At 43.6% G+C, this 14,680-nt stretch overlaps 1 protein-coding gene across 6 annotated transcripts in view; it reads left to right on the forward strand.

Moving 5' to 3' along the window:
• The first annotated feature begins 1,073 nt into the window (after nt 1-1,073).
• Nucleotides 1,074-14,680, forward strand: part of LOC126518704 (putative phospholipase B-like 2) — a 185,302-nt gene continuing 171,695 nt past the window's right edge. The window contains exon 1 of one of the 6 annotated variants that reach the window (XM_055064943.2): nt 1,074-1,723. The gene's annotated coding sequence lies outside the window, so the exon portion shown is untranslated. The other 5 variants (XM_055064945.2, XM_050168467.3, XM_050168468.3 and 2 more) reach the window with 5 other exon arrangements.

Consider the following 14,680-nt stretch of genomic DNA (forward strand, 5'->3'; position numbering starts at 1 on the left):
AACATTGCCTGTCCGTGTCATTCAATGTTTGTCGGCCGAAATTCTTAAACTCCTCTTCTGTCGTTGTATATCCGTAAACTCCCCAGCTCTGTCTGTCTTCTGGTCCTTTCTATCTTTATTTCTTTTTTTTCCTTTTCTTGCCTCTGATTGTCTATATACCTTTCCCTGACTCTGCTTTCTGGTGTTCACATTCCTTTTGAATGTTGCTAATGTATGCGTAGAAGCTTTGTGCCATGTGAGTAGTGTCCCAGTAAAATCCAGAAAACTAGTGTAATCAAAGCAACAAACTCGGATTTGAAGGCCAGCGTATTATTGACTAACCACGTTCGCTCTCTTTCAAAAAGATCAGATGGACTACTTCATCCAAAGGTACGCGACGCGCGTGCGCCTTGAGTAATTGTTGTTTGTGTGGTTGTTGCTCCCCGTGCAGTTACCGCTCCATATTGGGCAGTCCATTTTAAGTATAAATCATCCGATGTCCGTGTGAAGCGTCTCCGTCTTTAAAGTTAATAATTTCTCACTCAAGTAAATCGACTTTCTACCTTTCTGCGTCAACCAAAACGCACAGTTCCTCCCCACCTTTCCCACTATGTCCGATGGGGGTGACGGGTTCGATTCTTGACCGCGGTGCCTGCATTCTGATGGGGGCGGAAGGCAAAAGCACTCGTGTATTGTGCTGCGGGCGGCATCAAAACACCCAGGCGGTCAAAATTAATCCGGACTCCCTCACTACGGCTCCCTCCTAAACGACTCTTCTCGATGATGAGGACTGGTTTCGACGGTGGAAATAGGCTCGGTCGCTATATTGATTTATTGCGAATGCATTGCCGTCGTCGACAGTCATCGTCAGATGGGTTCCGTCACAATTTTTAAGCAAAGTGAAGATTGTAAGTCTTTCATAATAATGTTTATAAGATTTGACAAGGCAAGAATAGCGAAGAAGTGAACTGAACACGCTGCTATAAGTTAGGCGTTGTACTATGCACCGAATTGAGTATGCGCTGTCCAGCTATGACAGGCTTCGTGAAACTTCAGCTATGAGTCGGTTCCTAAATATTCAAACGATGCACATCTATAGTTGTAGGCCTACATGTCTTGTAATCTGTGCTTCTACTTTAAGCTTCATCGATAGGTGCGCGTAAGGTTGGCACCATGCGGCTACCAAAGCGGAGGGGAAATTTTAGTCCAAGCGTTTGACCAACCGTACTCGTGTCACGGAAACTCGTAGATATCTGATACTTTGCATCGGAATAACGATCTTCAACGATATTCTTCGCAAAAATAATGCGTGACGAAATGTAAGCAATTAAATTACGGGTTTATGTGCTAAAACCACGATTCGATAATGAGGCACGCCGTAGTGGGGTACTCCGGAAATTTGGATCACCTGTTTTTTTTTTTTTTTTTCACGTGCACCTAAATCCAAGTACTCGCGTGTTTTCACATTTCGCCCCATCTAAATGCGGCCGCTGTGGTCGGTATTCAATCTCGTGACCTCGTGCTTAGCAACCCAACACAACAGCAACTAAGCGACCACGGCGGGTGAGGAAACATCACCATGACAGCCTTATCAATACAGCACAATCAACGAACTGCTCCTGAAACAATAGGCCACATTTATCCAGCGCCAGATAGCTTAGTGCTGCCTTTACGGCTGTCATACATATCTGTAGTTTCTAAAGCCTAGTGCAGCGGCCCGGCGTGCTTCCTTCTTGCGTCCAAGGTATTTCGTGGATATTATCCTTTCCATGTTGTCGTGATATCGCTCGCGCTGAACTTGGTTTCGCAGAGTAGCAGAGCTCTTCAACTTTAAGAATTCGACCTCACGTAAGTGAACTGCGTCAGATGTCGCGAAAAGAGATGCATAAGCGTGCCAGAAATCACCGTCCAACTGAGGATAGGGCCTAAATTTTTGCGCTAAAGTTATATCCCGATTACTACAAGGAATTCTGCCACTGGCATCGCTCTGAACTCTGGAAGCGTTCTTTCTCGCGTTCCAGCTTTTCCACTTCTGACTAACCCATGAAAGCTCGATGACCATAGTTTGATGTTCTTTCTCTGATTATGGCGTACTGTTGGTGAAAACGATGCCTCGACTGGTGATTTCTGTCAGAATGACATAACGCTCGTGCGCTTATATTTAAGGACCTCGCACGACATCGATTTTGTAAAAGATAGTCTGGAACTCTCTACTGTCATGTCCCGTAACGGACGCGTTGCTTCGAAACTTTGATTTCAATCAATTGCTGAATCAATCAATTCATTTATCGATCAATCAGTCGAGAGATGTTGCAGCGATTCAAGCGTTTTTCTTACCTTGAATAAGCTTCGTCTAAAGCGAAACGAATCACTACATTAACGAATGTCAAACTTTATTGTAAAGAAGGTATCATGTTGGGAACTCCTATTCAGGTGAATGCAAGTGAACACGATGCTCTAAACAAGGTTAATGCTCTAAACAAGTTAAAAATGCTCTAAATGTTTTCAAGTTACTCACCGTGGTTGCTTAGTGGCTGTGGCATTGCGCTGCAAAGCTCAAGCTCGGGAATTCGGTCCCAGCCGCGACGGATGTATTTCGATGAGGGCGAAATGCAAAAAAAAAAGAACACTCGAGTACTTTGAATTACGTGCATGCTAAGAAATCCCAGCTGGTCAAAATTTATCCAGAGTCCCTCACTACTACGTGTCTTATCATATCGTGGTTCTCGCACATAAAACCCTAGAATTTGTTTCTTTTTTTGCATTTACAATTTCGCGACTGAACCAATTGCTTACAAATTTGGCAATTTCCGATACTGTAGATTGAACGAATTGGTTAGTGTGTTCCATCGTCCTTTATAGGTAGACATTTAAAAGGTCTAGTCATGGTCATCCCACTATTTTTAGTTCATCATTGAAATTCAGAGCAGAGGAACCAATAGGGTCATACACACAAAGGAAAAAAGGCTTCTAACTTGAAATTTCAGTTTGAAATCGCTTCCTTTATGCCCCTCGCTCCAACAATGACCGCCATTTTGGCATGGATTGTGTGACGTCTGACAGGTTCGAGGCCACCACTGTAACGTCTGCTCCGGATCAATCTGAAACCACATAGAGTGTCTTGCTTCGCATACTCTGGCGCTCAACGACGAAGCAAGAGCGTCGTCGTTGAATTCCGCCAGCAATTCTTTTACTCGCGCTATAAAAATAGCTCAAACCACAAAACGCCTGCGGAGACTACATCAGCCTGGCCGCCGAAGCGCACATGCAAAAGACTAACTGTCGCATGGAGACAGTGATGCATATACGGCTCTTGCAATCGCTTTCGGTTTTTGCAGTTACTAAAGCACGGCCTCTGAGAGTGGCTTCGCTTACTTCGAGGGAGCCGTTCTGGGGGCGCGAATTCATTTCGTCATAGCCAGTGTTGACATGGTGTTGTACGGTTCAACTATGATGCAAAACTTGCAAAAAAACTATTCCAACACACCGAATGCACTCAAGCTTTGCCAGTTTGCTGTGGGACGCATAACCATTAAATGCACTAAAGAATTCAAGCTCGAAACTTTAGTGGCATGATCCCTTTCATTTGTTGCTTGTCTCCTAAAGTTTAGCTGGTCGGGCTATTTTATTTATCTGGTAATTCAATTTAGCCCAGCCAGCCTTAACCTGGTCCGACTTTAAAAATCAGTGAGCCTAACTAGATACTTGCCGAGCACCACGAGTAGATGCATCATATGTAAATGGCACCGACGATAACGTAATTTAGCCTTAAAGAGGCGCAGTCCTTAACCAGTGCGCACACGCTTGAGTTTCCAACACTAGACCAAGGTTTATGAAAGGCGTCACATAAATTTTTGGATAATTTAGCCGTCGCATTATTTGAGAGGCGAAAAATAAACTGTGTGCCCATGGGTGAATAGTAGTGCTTTTGCAGCCTTGAGAAAACAGACCAGGCTCATATCTACCGACTTACGACCTACGAATGTGTGGCAAATATGTTCGTTCTAAGGACCGCTAGAAACCATCTAAATGCTGTGAGCGACAGGAAACGTAGTGACCATGTATTCTTGTGCGCTGCATAACATATATCTTATTAATAGACACTAGAATAAGCGCTAGATTTCTCTTTGTTTCGAAATCAAATAAAGAACAACAGATGCAATAAATAGCAAAAAACTGTTATGCGAATAATTACACGTGGAAAGAACACAGTAGCAATACTGCGGAAGACGAAACTAACTTTTGCTGGATGAACCTGTGCCCACAAAAACAGGCTACACTTAAAGAACGGCTACAGCGGTGAATACAGTCCGCGATCGTCAAAATCTGATCAGCCGGTCATGCACGTCGGCTTTTATGCATCAGTCATCTAATGTTCCAGAGTAATCGCTGGGACCCGCGTGTCTTCCACAAAGTTCAACACTATTTGCGTCGCGCATACATGCAATCAGATTACGCAAGGTTCGCTGACAGACAGCGGATGGAACCATCGATAACATTCCAGAAACTTCCGATACATGCAGGCACGTACTGCGCTGTGCGATAACATTTGCTAAGCAGTGAAACGTGGTCGCCCTGCAAAGATAAACAAGTACACGTGTCAATATCCTCCTCTTAAAGAGCATCAATACGATGCTCGTAGCAAAGACACAACAAAATTAGGAAGTTCGTCAGAGTGGTAAAAGGCCTTAAGACGCACCACTTGGACCACTTCAGATCGTGCGCGGCGCCGTTGTGAATGCGAAATGCCGTCTGGCACGACCTCAAAGTCCAGTTCACCAATACGTCGGATGATCTTGTAGGGTCCGAAACAGCGTCGCAATAGTTTCTCACTCAGTCCTCGTCGGCATATCGCGGTCCCAACACAAACACAGTCGCCGGGCTGGTACTCGACGTAGTGTAGTCGGAGGTTGTAGCGTCGGCTGCCATACCGGCAGCCAACACGTTGCTGGTTCTTTATCCGTAGGCGGGCGAGTTGTCGGGCTTCTTCGGCGCGCTGGAGATAGGTGGCGACGTCAAGATTCTCTTAGGCGCTGGTTCTTTGTCTTGCGTTACAGTTAGGTCTTGGCGTCGGATCACGGCTGCGTCACCTTGACCTGTGGCTGGTACGTGGCGTCGTCAGGTCGTCTTTCGTCGACGTATTCTTTTCTTCCAGATTTCGTCGGGACGGGGGCGTATGGTTATGTCGTCGAGATAGTCTCTTGGGCGTTTTCGTCGGTGGCGGAAGATCTTCGTCAGTTCGACGAACAGCAAGCGCACCTCCATCGGTCGCTTCTTTTAGTTTTCCGGATATGGGCTCGCAGAGTGCTCCCCGGGCTGGGCCACTGTATGGACGGCGCTGCGGCGACAGGTAGCGGCCTCGTGATGTCGACGGGATGGTCGTCGGCAGCTCCACTGAGTAGCGGCGACAGCGCGAGGTCGCACCTCCCCCAGATGTCACATGGTAGTGAAGTATAAAGAACACAGTAGCAATACTGTGGAAAACGAAACTAACTTCTATTGGGCGAACCTGTGCCCACAAAAACAGGCTACACTCGTTCTTCTGCCTTTCATAGCGATACCGTCGACGTCGCTGCGGAACCTGTTGGGATCTCGGGCCACGAGCTTCGCACTACGGCTGTGATAAGCGCATCGTAAACCACAGTCCATCGACGCAGCTGTCTACAGTGATCGCTACGGACGGCGCTTGCGTCGACTTCTGGCTCACGTGATACCTGATTCGGTACCCGCTGGCGGCGATCAGCTATAAAAGGACCCTGTGGATTGTGCATCGTTGGTATTTGCGGCGTTTGTGAAAAGCGCTAAACATCGTTATTTTGCCTTTTATATGTGGGTGCAGGTTCAGAGCATTGTAAATTGTATCTCAGTGCACGCCGCAAATCCCAAGCCCAGTGCCTATGGTTACATGTGTACAGTATGGGTGATGACATTATCACATATCGAGCGCGGATAGGTAGCCATAGCCAACGACTACAGTGTAGCTGTAGTGAAAGATTTCGTTTTCATGCAGTTGCTGGTTTCTTCGCTACATGGTGCCCGAGAGGGCGACTGATTGTTTTCATGTTTTCTGCGGCTCATGTCCTAATATGCTGCGGTGACATTGAAGTCAATCCCGGTCCTTACAATATAGACAAGGTTCTTGATGCCCTAAAGGATACTGAATCTGCGTGTGAAAAATTTCGAAAGGAAATTAACAGTAAGGTGAAGCATATTTTATCAGGTATAACTGACCTTAAGAAACGCCTTTAGAAAGTGGAAGATTTGCTAGACGATTCTTTGGAAAATGCCACAGCGTTATCCGAAGTAAAAAAAAACGTGTCGATGACATCAAATGCAATCTTTCATCCTGTTCTCATAGGCGGGATACTGATCTTAACATAGCTGAACTCGTTGATGACATCAACAATCGCATGCGCAGAGAAAATTTGATATTCAAAGGCCTGCCCGAGGCACACAAAGAAGACTACGAGGCTTCTCAAGTTGTCATTGAAAGCTTCTGCAGAGATCACCTTGGCCTCGAGGTAACAGATATTGAATGTGCCCATCGCATTGGATCTCGCAGGCAAGGGCAGCACCACTCAGTAATATTGAAGTTTCTACGCTACAGAACAAAATGCAGTATTCTGGCTAATTCCTACAAGCTAAAATTTTGAAATTAAAGGTTTGGATAGATGAGGACTTTTCACCTTGAATACAACTCGTGCGCAAACAGCTTCGCGACTTCGCTCGAGCGAATTGTCAACCCGATGAAAGGTTTAAGCTTTATTTCGATAAGCTAAAGATAGGCAGGAAATTATATCGGTACCAGCATTCCGAGGGCAGGGTCATGGAATGTCCAGCGAAATGCAAACCCATGACGCAGTCGCCACGCGCAGAAGACAGTGGGGCACCTACATTTTCTATAATTTCCGCCAACTGTGGTAGCATCCTTAACAAACAAGATAAGCTTACTTCCCTCATTAGTGCGTGTAATGCAGATGTTATAATCAGAACGGAAACGTGGTTAACTCGTGAAGTTAGCAATCCTTAGTTACAAATTTAAAATTTATTCACTGTTTTTCGTAAAGACCGTGTGGATAAAAAGGAGGCGGTGTCGTAATAGCCGTAAGAAAGCACATAAAGGTAAAACCCATTCCTACCGACAGCATTCTTGAAACTATTTGGGTTGCATGCTATTTACCAGCTGTCTCTTTGGTTACTGGAGCATGCTATATGCCACCTGACTTTCTACAAGATTTTTCTGAGGAAGTGCAGTCTGTATTAGGCTCCGTCCAATCCGAATATAATAACTCTCCCATAATTTTGGCCGCCGATTTTAACTTTTCAGGCATAGAGTGGTCTGCTTTAAAATCTCCTAGCATGCGCCAGACACGCGATTGTGCAGATTTTGTTGACTTTTTACAATATTTTCAGTTGTCTCAACTTATCGAAATTCCTAGGCGGCACAATGCTATTCTTGGTCTGCTTCTCCGAACGTACTAGATTGTACTAGACTAGTACCGAATGTACTAGATAATATCAGTGACCATCGTGTCATACATTGCACCTTTAAAACACAAACCATGAAGAAACCGCGACAAAGAAAAAAGATTTATGGCTATTCTAAAGCAGATGCCAAAGGCTTCAACTCTGAGCTGTTTGAATTTTACCTGTCATTCATGCAAACGTATGAAAACTGTTCATTGCAAGATAACTGGATTCGTTTTCGTGACGAGTTGTTAAGACTGCGGCAGAGATACATTCCAAAATAACGGATCTATGAAACAGCAGACAAGCCATGATTTACTCGAGAGATTAAGCGATATTTCAACAAAAAGAAATGTTTGTTTCGAAAAGCAAGAAGCGCAAAATCTGTTGCAGCTAAGTCAGAATATTTGTCGCTTTCTAAAGAGTGTGCATTACATATTGAGGCTGCCAAATGTAAGTTTTTCAACCAGGATATTTCGCAATTTCTACAAACAGATCGAAAAAAATTTCGAAGGTCATTGCTCCCGCACCTAGAAAGAGTTACCTGTTTTTGATACTGAGTCTGGTGCTGCAATTGATGTCATGGATGTTGCTGAACAGTTTAATTTATTCTTTTGCAGTGCATTTAATGACGAAAAGCCCGTAGATAGGTCACGAGAGTTTTCTGTTAGTTCTCAATTTATGGAGTGTGTAACTGTGGCAAGTGACGGTATTGTGGAAGCTATTGAGCGTTTACCATCGTTTTCTAGTCCTGGTTCTGATGGTATTGGTACTAAGCTACTAAATATGACAAAGCACAATTCTGCTCTTATACTACACTATTGTTTCAACAGTCTCTCGACACTGCTGAAACTACAGACGACTGGAAATTGGCACATGTGATACAAATATATAAAACCGGCGACAAAAACAAGCTAACAAACTATAGGCCTATATCTCTTACGTCTGTTGTATGCAAACTATTTGAACACGTCTTACCTTCTCAAATCGTGCAGTACATGGCTAGCAACCACATGCTAATTGCAAACCAGCATGGTTTTTAACGAGGCCTGTCATGTGAATCCCAGCTTCCTGAACGAACTACAGACATTCACCTTAACCTTCACGAACTTACACAAACTGACGTCATATTTATGGATTTTGCTAAAGCCTTTGACCGTGTGGCTCATAACCGCCTCATATATAAAATGAAGCTGATTAAAGTTGACGAAAAAGTAATGAACTGGGTTAAAGAATATTTAAGTAACAGACGACAAGCTGTCGTAATTAATAATGTCCGTTCGTCATTTCAACTGTTCAGTCCGGTGTGCCTCAAGGTTCCGTTTTGGGACCCATTCTATCTTTAATTTATATAAATGATATTCATCACGGTATCGACTCGGAAATTCGGTTATATGCCGATGACTGCGTTCTGTATCGGCCATTAAAATGTAAGGCTCACTGCGATAAATTACAAAATGACTTGAACAGGATGCAAAGATGGTGCTTAGATTGGCAAATGAGCGTAAATACCTCGAAAACTAAACTTATGAGATTTACTACTTGCAGTGAAATTACGAAACACACAGACTTTCTTAAGGGTGAGGCTCTAGAAACTGCAGAATCATTTAAATATCTAGGTGTTCATCTTTCTCCGACTTTGTCTTAGCATAATCATGTGGGTTGTATTGTTTCCGCTGCATGCAAATCTCTTGGCTTTATTCGTCGAACGCTTCGTCAGGCTAATAGTGATACCAAGCTTCTTGCATATACCACCGTACTTCGTTAAAACCTTGTGTATGCCTCATTTATATGGAACGCGCACCAAACGCATCTTATTAACACATTAGAATCTTTTCAAAACAAGGCAGCGCGATTTATTACAAGTAGCTATTCACAACAATTAAGCATCACCAAAATAAAACATGACCTAGGACTCATCCCATTGCAGGCTAGAAGAAAGATATCTCCGCTAACTTTCTTCCATCCGCTTTTTCATCACCCAAATATCTTCTCTCAGGCACACATGTTACCAGCAAAAAAAAAAAATTCTCATGAATTTATCGCGAATTTAAGGTCGAACAACCATTTGCGCGTACTAAACTATTGTAGTTTTCATGTCTGCACTTAGCCATTTCAGAATGGAATCATCTCCCAAGTAATATAGCCGAAATAACTGACCATATTACATTCAAACAAGCACTTAATTAAACATTCGGAAAATAATAACATTAAGATTTCTTCCTGCATTTCTTCAGATGTCAGAGGATGTAAGATTATTGTTTGCATAATGTGAGAATTATTGGCATATCATCTTGCCGAATGAGAAGTGATCTAAAGGTTGCATAGCATGTACGACTTCATATAATAATATTCGACTTACATGCACGTCGCCTTATACCTTTGTATATCAATTGTTCTCTCCCCCCCCCCCCCCCCCCTATGTAATGCCAAAGCTGGGCCTTTAGGGTACACAAATGGAAAGAAAAGAACGGCGACAGCGGTGAACATAGTCGGCAACCGTCAAAATCCGATCGGTGGGTCAAGCGCATCGGCTTTTATGCATCAGTCGTCGAATGTTCCAGAGTAATGGCTGGGAACCACTTGTCTTCCACAAAGTTCTACACTATTCGCGTCGGGCATACATGCAATCAGATTACACAAGGTTCGGTGACAGACAGCGGATGGAACCATCAATAACATTCTAGAAACTTCCGATACATGCAGGCGTGTCCTGCGCTGTGCGATAACATTTACTAGGCGGTGAAACGTGGTCACCCTGTAAAGATAAACAAGTGCGCGTGTCAATATATTCCTCTGCGTCTCAATAGCCCCTTTTAGTCATCCTGTTTCACTTTGTGCTTGCAGTAAACAGTTTTTAAGCGCGCAGTGCTCTAGCCCTTCACTAGTTTTGCGTGTACATCCCGGCCGCGGCGGTGGCATTTCGATGGGGGCGAAACGCGGAAATGTCTGTGTACCGTGCATTTGGTTCCCGTTAATGAACCCTAGGTGGTTGAACTGAATCCGGAGTCCCCCCACACGGCGTACCTCATAATGAGATCGTGGTTCTGGCAGGTAAAACTCCACAATTATTCTTTTTTTTGCGTGTATATTACTGGGGTCATTCCTCACGTAAACATTTCTCCAGGGAAATGTCATTAAAACTGCGGCGAGGCAAAGTGGCCCTAATATGACCGTGTACTGGAGAATCTGTTAATATGTTCAAGGAGTTGATTTGATTTATTTATTTATTTGTTCAAGGTACCCCGAAATGCCCTGATGACGAGAGTATTACAAGGGGCAGGCATTGCTCACAGATCGTACTAGTACAACAAAAACTAATTTGACTTAATAGTTCTACAGAAATCCGCCAGGTGGAGAGAAGTAATTAATAAGAAGAAAATCAAACATCCACCTCTTCGTCGCAATTGCTACAAAGGAAACCCAAACGGTTTCCTTGAAAGAAAAGCCTCACAGTTGAAGAAAAATTCGTCATGGTCCGGGACTCGAAGCCGGGACCACCGTCTTTCCAAGGCGGCCGCTCTACCATCTGAGCTAACCAGGCGGCTAGCAGATAGCAGGGCGAAGTCAAATTTGTCGACAACACGAAGCAAAGGCTTATTATTATTATTATTCAAAAATTAATAAAAGAAAGCGCGAAATAACAATACAGTGAAAACGTAGGCATTATACAAGATGAATCACAAATATTTCACGGAAAACACTGGTACATATTAGGAGAACATAAGGTAATTGTAATGGAAAGCGAACCTCCACAGATCGGAAGCAAGAGAGAGAAAAAAAAGGAGCACTGTGAAGTCCCAAAATGATATAATAATAAGATTAAGTGGCAAGTCGTGAGCAAATTAGATCTTGAAACTTAGTTAGGTTGGGCATAGCGGCAATGTCTGATCGTAAGACGTTCAGTTCGGTTATTGTGCTAGGTAAAAATGAATATGCATGTCGCGATGACTGGCAGTTAATGCGTTTGGCTTTATATGGATGGTCATGACGTGGAAAGATAACTTGTGGTGACTGAAAGAAATCATCATGAACAGAAGAATGGTGATAAAGCTTCTGGAAAAGTGATAGGCGGGAAATTTTACGGCGAAGTGATAGGTTGTCCAACTCAGCTTTGTTCTTTAAGGAGGTGAGGCTGGTGTAACGTGCATAATCTGAAAAAAATATATCGCTCAGCAGGATTTTGCGACGCTTTGATGTTACTGATGATATAAGTTGGGGATCCCAAATGGCAGACGCGTATTCTAGTTTGCGACGGATTACTCTCGTGTACGCTAGATATTATTATGCATTAGAGCTTTTTTTTAAATGTATGTTTAAGAAGTCCGAGAGTACGGTTAGTGTAGGCAAGGTTAATGTTAATATGATTACTCTCTGATAAGCTTGATTGAATATTGACACCAAGTTACTTGTAACTTGTGGCGAGTGCTACAGCGTTGTTATCAAGGGAGTACGTGCTTGGGATTCGTGGCCTATTGGTGAAAGACGAGTTTAGTTTTGGAAATATTTAATGGCATTAACCAATTAGGATACCATGCACATATCGCATCTAGGTCCGTTGGTATTCAGTGCCTATATGTGTTACGTGTTACACATCGGTAAACTACACAATAATCTGTAAATAGTCTGATTCTTGACGTCACGCAACTGGGTAAATCATTAATACAGATTAGCAAGAGTAAAAGTCCATGCATGGTACCTTGAGCGACTCCAGACTTAACATCAGCATAACATGAGTTAGAATTGTTAACTGATGTAAACTGAATTCTAGCTCAGAGAAAATCGGTGATCCAGACAATTATATTAGCTGAATGTTAAGTTGTGGAAGTCTAAGTAACACCCTCTGGTGTGGAGCGCGATCAAATGCCTTAGAAGAATCTAAAACCATTGCGTCAACCTGAAACCCATCGTCTATCAGTGCGAGTATGTCGCTATTAAATCCTGCAAGTTGGGTGTCGCATGAGTAGCCCTTGCGAAGATTTTGCTGATGCTTGAAAATAAAATTGTCATCTTCAAGGAAATTTATGACTTGACAGTGCATGATATGCAGAACAACGCGTGATTTGTTGATTACTGTAATAATTCATCGTGTTAAATAGCAGCGTGTTGTGGACATCTGTAGCACTGGAAGGTACCTAAAAATTACTTGTTCTAACGTCAAAAAGAAGGAACCTGAAGCTGCAAAGCGCGAAAGCACCCGTCATACACAAAAGAACATTTATGCCCGCTGAACAACGCAACAACACCGCTAAACTTAGCACCAGGCTCACTATACTTGCTCCACTGGTTAAATGTCCACTCGAAGCTGTGCTGCAGCACCCGTGGCGAAAACTTCGCGCCATGGTCAGTCTACCATCGCACTTATCTTTTAGGATGGCGTGACCTTGAGACTGGATGTTGCAACAAAAGTACAGGTAAAGTACCAGCGAAGCTTCCGTAGGAGCGCAAATCCAAATCTATCCAGGTAGGTTGCAAAGCACGGACCGAAAAGCGTGAAAAATCTCATTGCCATGGACATCATGCAGTGCAGAACAACTGCAGCACAACTAGATTAAGAGGGGGGAGGGGGATGAACGCACAAGCAAGTAAGCCTATGGGAACCACAACAGTTTTCAAAAATGTTGAATGAGAATAGTACAAATGAAAAGAAAGCAACAATTGCGTTGGAAATGCTTTTGGTAAAGTGTCCTTGTGCTTTGAGTTGTCGGTTAATTCACCATCGCGTTACGTTCTGCTGGCCTCCTGGTTAGGTCAGACTCCAGAGCGACCACCCCTGAAAAGCATTGGTCCCGGGTTCGCATCCCGGACCCGGACGAATTTTGCTTTAACTACGAGGCTTTGTTTCTGAGACACACGTATGGGCTTCTTATGTAGCTTTGTGCTACATACAGGTGGATGTAAATTTTTCCTTTAATGAATTGGATTTGTTGTCCAAAAAAGAAGTGTTGGTTTTTTTTTTCTATTGGAACATTGTATTGCCTGTAGGACTTTACAGGCAACAAGACTGGTAGGTCGAAATATTTTCTGAATGATAATAACGTGCAACGCCGTCTTATTTGATAACTGTTGGATATGAACACATGGCGTCGTAGGCAATCGTGAAAGCTTCACTCTTTGCAAAGGTTTCACATATCTTGGCGTTAGCCATAGCACTTTCCATCTATTGAAACGCATGTTTTATTTCGTCGTTATATTCAGCGCATAATTCTAGGCAAATAAAAGTGAACTTGTTTTGAAATCTCTCCGGCACTGTCATTCATTCCCATCCTATTCCCTCTGTCTTAAGGAACGTACAAAAGCGATTGCCGTGATTAACAGTCTAATCATGTTCGCCTTAAATACAAGCCACTCTAATAATTTATTGACATGCTGGGGCCTCAGCTGAAGCTGGTCGTACGCTCAGAGATGAAATATAACTGCTCGAGTGCAGTCGAAATACCGGACCCTAAAGAAATTGAAACGTAAGCACTATAAGATCCCGACGTCACTTCCATTTCCGGGTGTGAAGTCATACGCTGAAGACACGCTGGAGCCGTGTCACTAAATACTGGACTGCCCTGTATCTTAAGCTGAGAATAATTAGGATGGTATTGATGGGCACTGCTTCCCTACGTTTCGAATAGGATGGCAATGTATGACAGGGCCAGATAGGTTTTAAAAGCAACGTCACTTTTATTCGCCTAGAAATATGCACCTAAAATACATGACTAACAAAACTTGTTGCGACGAAGTGCGAAAAAGATACGTGGAGACCAGAAGGGAAAGAAGAAAAAAAAATGACGAAAGCGGCTATTCCTGCTGCTCGTAGCTGCCTTCAAGGCCTAAATAAACATTTTGACTGTGCTCGTAACAGTTTCGTAGAGGTGCGGTGTACATCTCCTAATGACGCAGCCTACGTTGCTAGAACTTTGCCAAAGCCGCCTATCTACCGGGCCTCCGCCGCCCTCATTTGACATGCCCGATATGTCAGCGTCTTCAGGCCAGATTCCTGAAAGCACTACCCGGAGCTACACACTTTCGGAGAAGCCGGAGAGAAGATGTCGACGAGTGCCTCACGAACTACGAAAGGGTAAGCCGGTCGAACACTTGGGCTCCACCACACAGGTGTTCAATGTTTTGTTTTTCCTTACCAATACAGCGCTGATTTGTTGCGAGGACCAAGATGACATGCTCACTTCATGGGACTTTTACGTTCAGAAGCTCAGAGCGCTTTTCTGAGACTCGAGGGTGAAAA

The sequence above is a fragment of the Dermacentor andersoni genome, chromosome 1 (assembly GCF_023375885.2).
Source record: "Dermacentor andersoni chromosome 1, qqDerAnde1_hic_scaffold, whole genome shotgun sequence".
NCBI classification, from domain to species: domain Eukaryota; kingdom Metazoa; phylum Arthropoda; class Arachnida; order Ixodida; family Ixodidae; genus Dermacentor; species Dermacentor andersoni.